This window comes from Sinohyriopsis cumingii, chromosome 6 (assembly GCF_028554795.1).
Source record: "Sinohyriopsis cumingii isolate HCF-2022 chromosome 6, ASM2855479v2, whole genome shotgun sequence".
NCBI classification, from domain to species: Eukaryota; Metazoa; Mollusca; class Bivalvia; order Unionida; family Unionidae; genus Sinohyriopsis; species Sinohyriopsis cumingii.
Window position 1 is genome coordinate 33321317 of NC_142966.1, and position 6000 is coordinate 33327316.

Sequence of the window (6000 nt, forward strand, 5' to 3'; positions counted from 1 at the left end):
TATGTTTACAATGTTTTTACTTTATAATTCCATTTTAATTTAGAGGTATGGACTTTGTAGTCTGAAATAAAGAATTCTTATCTTATCTTATTAATGGCTGAATAAAGATAATGGTTACCTATGACTCACTGCTTGCTACATATATGTTGGTGTGGTTTCAACGTCGATAGCACAGCTTATAACGTTTTGGAATTGTCGGCTCCATAGCTCAGTTGGTTAGAGAGCCAGTCTCGTAAACTGGAGGTCGAGAGTTCGATTCCCTCTGGAGCCAACATTTTTTAACTTTAAATAATCAAATCGTATCAGTTTCTTAAGGTTTATAGTGGTGAACTTTTTATGACTTTATATATATATATATATATATATATATATATATATATATATATATATATATATATATATATATATATATATATATATATATATATATATATATATATAAACTGCCTGCATATTTATAAGTGTGTTGTTTTTAATATATGCGCTGACGATTTTATCCACCGCACGAGGACAAATAGTATCTTCCATTGAATTCGATTCACACCCGTGCTGCGCGTGCAGTTAGCCCAAATTCCAATGCAAACGGTAGAGCAGCTAGCGGTCAACGAATCACCTCTACTAATAAGGAAAATAGTGTATCAGCCCCGCAGTGAATGTATTCGTCGAACAAATCAGTGTTTAATTGATATACCTAAGTATATACTGAGATAACATTGCATTATTCTCATGCGTTATATTACTAGGGGCAGAACATAGATTAAAGTCTGATTAACGATAATGGTTATCTATGACTCTGCTTCTTGCAACGTATCTGTTGGTGTTGTTTAAACGTTAATAGCACAGTTTATAATATTTCCGAATTGACGGCGCCATAGCTCAGATGGTTGAAGCGCCAGTCTCGTTTACAATGTTTGTCAACTTTGAATAATCAAATCATTTTCAGTTTTAGAGATCGCGATGGCTTTGAAACGCATTGGGTATAGATACATCAAACTGAATCACGCGATTCAAAACCTTGACAAATTTGTGGTAGAATGTGTATGAGTACATGCCTAAATACCGACATTGGTGTTGAAAACCGAACAAAATATGTTCTGTTTATTGTCATACCAACCATTTGTTGTTGTTTCAAGGCATTGTTTCTCACTTTATATGAGAATAGACACTCTGTTTTAGCTAAACTAGACTGTATATTCAGCTACAGTGATTATGTACTTCATAAGTAAACTAATGTAATATGACGGATGTTTTCAAACATTTCAGTAAAGTAGACGCGAAGCTATGTTCAATACATAAAGATACAAGAGTGTCATCGTACAGGGAGTTTTCAATATCTCAACGTATGAGACATAAACACTCACTAACATTTCGAGCAGAAAGATGTTCGACATGGATGGTATCTCATTTTAGGATATTTGTATTGTAGTTTTCTTGGGAGCTGAAAGTAGGTAAGATGTGACTGATAGAAAAGGTTAATGGCTGTATTGTTAATGAGATAAGTGATTTTGTTTTAAGGGAACATTGCATTATTCTCAACTGATACGTTAGCAGATGCAGAAAATAGCGTATTTTTAGTGTAATAGATACTTGTTACCTATGTCAGACACAGATTGCCGCTTAGTTTTAGGTACAGTTAATAAGTCAATAGCACTTTATGAGACGTAGTTTTTTTAGGGGCTTCTTATCCCAGTTTGTTAGAGCGCCAGTCTCGTAAACTGGAGGTCGAGAGTTCGGATCTCTCTGGTGCCATTATTTTAATCGTGTGACTGACAAAATCCTCCCAATTGCTGGTGTTTATCGATGATTTTGAAACGCATTTGATGTATTGCATCAACATGCATCACTCCAATAAAATATCGACAAATGACAAAAGTTTTATAAAGTGTTATTTTTCTTTCTTTGTATAATATGGCATCAACTATCCGCTGCTGAATCACATATCAAATAACTGAACAAAACTCGTCATGTCAGCCGTCCAGGTTATTCACTCAAATGTACAAAAACATTAAGCTCTGAATGGTACATTAGCTAATGAAATTAACGCCGTTTTAGTTGAAGTGGACGAGTTTCACCTTGGGTACATAGAAGAACATTACAAGCAGAACAAACTTTACTTTCCATAGCAATTATTGTACAATAGGTGAGTGGTATTAAGAGTTTAACGTTGTTTTTTCTGAGTTTATCGTGGTATAAACTGTCAGTTGCCTACTCACACAGCATATAACGCCGACGGTTATGTAAGCTGTGTGAGTCGGAAACTGAAACCACGACAAAAAACCAGAAAAAAACAATGTTAAACTCTTATAATTAAAATTACAATCATTCACTATGATATTTTGTTTGCATCATTAAAAAACAGAAATCTTTATTGAGCGTAGTAATACATGTTTGGGGTTTCTGTTATGTAGCTATCTATAGAAGTTGGGATTGTCCTACTCGATCGTAATAAGATCATCATAATACCAGTTCTTCAACCAATGGAAGCTAAATTTATTCAATTATTTATTATATAAATTGTTAAAATGTTCTTTTCCTTAAATGCTTACTTCCTGTCTGCCTTCACTACCAGTGTTTATCTTATGCTGTATACGTGACTCTATTTATAGAAGTGAGTATTCTTTGAAAAGTTGTTCTCCTTACCGTCCATAAAGAAATAAACGCAATTTATTTTCATCACGTGGTAACATTCTGACCAATGGAAATGTTACATTCTTTTACCAGCTACTAGCATTTCATTTACCAGTTAATTATTTTACTACGAAAGCATTCATTTGTATGTCGAATAATAAAATGACTTAACGATGGTAAACAAATAAAGACAGTTGAACTGAATGAATTCCCTAAACGGTTGATTACAGTTTAAACACTAGAGCCATGCGGATGGGATGGGTGAAAATTCAAACGATGAATAACTTGTGTGAACTTATTAAACAGTAGGTGGATATTATGGGGTTGTAGTTACCGAGTTAACGAGTTAGGACACTTTGACGAGTGGAGAGCTAACCTGAAATTTAAGCAGATTAAAATTGGCGCTTAAACACGCATGTCTGCCTTAATAGTTTTATTCTCTCTGTCAATTACACATCTGAATAACCACTCCAAGAATTCACAAAGCTAGTGATTATACAGTCCTATTTTAATCAAATGTCATGTCTGCCTGTGCGCGAGCAAGCTTGCTGTCTCTATTTTTTTACGAACGATGTACGGTTTATTGTCTTACGTACAGTTTGCAGTAGTTCCAAAGGAAACAGTCAAATTTGATGACGAAAAGCTGATGTCACTAAGTGAAATCACCAGAGCTGCACGATGTTCCTCACTCTACATGAGAATAAACGCAATTCTTCGTCTAAAGTGCATCAAGTTTATTCATTAATTTCTTAGTAAGTGTATTCCACTGGAAAATATTCGGATTGTTAATCTTTGTTGAAACGTTGCAATAAAGACTTTACCCGATTTCGGTGTCTGCTTGGACCCAAATGCAGATCGGCCTTACGTTTTAAGGTTGCTTCAGAGATTTAACACTACATGAAAAAAATTCGGTACAAATTGGGGAGTCATCCGTTCTTGTGCATGATGGTTCTTCTTAAGATTGGAGAAAATCAAAGGTCTATTTATCTTATGCTCCTTTTTGTGGTTTTTGTGAAGAATACTTAAGTATTTAGTGTTTATCTGGCACCTTTTCACTGACTTGGATATGTAATGTTCCAATTATCAGGTTCCAATTACATGCAGATAATGGCAACTTCAGAAATCATTTACTTCATAAGTAATACACCCCTGATTAGATAATGGGAAGGCTATTAATGCCTTGTTCGATACATATAGATTAAAGTGTGTTATCATACAAGTAGGTTACAATTTCAGAATGAATGTGACCTGAAAAAATCTCTAAATTGTCAAACAGCAAGATCTTCCAGATGGATACTATCTCAGTCTAGGATATTGATATTGTAGCTTTCTTGGGAGATGAAAGTAGCCAGGACGTAACTGGTTAGAATTGTGAATTAGTATAAGGTGTAAGCTTAAGTCAATATTTTAAGAGAGTATTGCCTTATTCTCAATTTATACTTTATCAGCTGCAGAAAATAGCGTATTATTATTTCAATAGGTAAGTGTTACCCATGTAAGGCACAGCTTGCCGCTTAGTTCACTGTAATGTTAATACATCAGTAATACACTTTAGTATTCGCAGGTTAAAGTGGTTTCATAGCTAAGTTGGTTAGAGCATAAGTCTTGTAAAATGGAGGTCAAGAGTTTGAGATCCTCTGGAGCCACTGTTGTATGCGTTTGAATCATAAACTCATTTTAACGTTGTGGGCATCTCGATGGATTCTAACTACATATGGTTGAGATGCATCAAGCTGACACTCTATGCTAAAGAAGTTGGTGTATTGACCTATGAAATTTGAAATTATGATTGGATTAGCATATTGTCAGCAACAATCGAATAATTCCCTATATTTTACAGAGAAATGTTTCATGCATGAGATAAACTTTGAAATAACATCGACACGAATATTTATGTGAGAAATGTATTTGAACAACCTCTCTTTTTAAATCCTAATATTACTTGTGTTGGTAATACGTTGTTTTTTGTGTGCAGAATTTATAGAAGCAGGACTCGTTCGCGCTCAGGACATTACATATGAATATTTATCTGGATTATTACTTTATAGAAATCTTCAAGAAATGATACAGGAATCAAATCCTGAGATAAAAACCGAAAAATAAAAAGGACTAGCAATGCACAATAGAAAGTGACAGTATATCATTAGGCTGGAGAATCTTCTTTTGCAGATTCATTGTTTTCCCATCCTCCTGTATCTAACTATGACATTATCCCTTCTGGATTATTTGATAACCAGGCGTAAGCGTTATAGCCCATTACGTGTGATTTCACTCTCAGCTATACATTTGAAATTCACGTTGTTACGATATCGGTTAGAGACCTTATCTACTCAGTCCAAGTCTAGTAAAAAGTCACCTTTGGTCAATATTCAAGACTAGCAGTTCTCGTGGTTAACTGATTTAGCTTGCAGGCTCTAAAAAAAGAGCACTTGCTCAAAACACCATTTCACCTAATTTGCTTTCCCATACTGGTGGTAACACGATTTTTGACAATTGTGACTTTTCCATTGGTTGGTTTGAATCAGATTGGTGTACCACTTGTAGAAAACCCTTAAAAGAAAGGAATGTCAGTTGTGACCTCCTCAGCGTGCCTTACAAATATCATTAAAAGACTTGGTTGATGATCTGTATTAAATTTGCTAAAAGATAATAAAAAACCCATTGAAATAGATTACATTCTTACCAACAAATGTCATTGCAAAATAAAAGGCATACCCTCCAATTATGAAGTAGACATTTTGTTCCATGAGCGGATAATACTGGGAACAAAAATGGAGGATTTATCTTGTAGACTTTCCTTAGAAGATTATATGTTTGACCATACAAACTGATTCAAGGTGTTTTACTATATGATGTTAAATATTTTGCAAAACAACTTTCTTTGTGAAAAGTGTGAATGGAGAAAGATAATGTCGCATAAGGTCTTAAACCTTGAAAATCATAAAAATAGTCTTAAAAGGCTCCAGTGGGATTCAACCCTCGACCTCCAGTTTACTAGACTGGCGCTCTAACCAACTGAGCTATGGAGCCTCACACAATCGCATTCAATGATGGTCTGTTTATGTTTTAGTCACATGTCATCTCTTAAACCTCGGCAATCGTTGATTTTCATGCTCATTCTGATTACAATCAGATCGCCTCTGTCCTATGTAAAGATCTGACAAGGAACGTTTACGGGCCATATTCTGGCGACCTTTGAAGTAGCCAATGGCAATGCAGCTTTCAAAAAATCTGAGAGTGAATCACATCGTTCGATAAACAATCATCCACACTGCTCAGTCTCCAAACGAGAAGATATAAAACTTTATCTGATTGGCTGATACAGTTAGCGAGTATGGTAACAGCATCGGTTAACAGAACATGACCCCTAAA

The 6000-nt window shown here is 34.9% G+C and overlaps 2 non-coding genes across 2 annotated transcripts; one reads left to right on the forward strand and one right to left on the reverse strand.

Annotated features, from left to right (window-relative positions):
- The first annotated feature begins 197 nt into the window (after nt 1-197).
- On the forward strand, nt 198-271 carry Trnat-cgu (transfer RNA threonine (anticodon CGU)). The gene has a single exon. It is a non-coding gene; the product is annotated as a tRNA-Thr (tRNA).
- A 5314-nt stretch (nt 272-5585) lies between these two features.
- On the reverse strand, nt 5586-5658 carry Trnat-agu (transfer RNA threonine (anticodon AGU)). The gene has a single exon. It is a non-coding gene; the product is annotated as a tRNA-Thr (tRNA).
- Between the last annotated feature and the right edge of the window lie 342 nt (nt 5659-6000).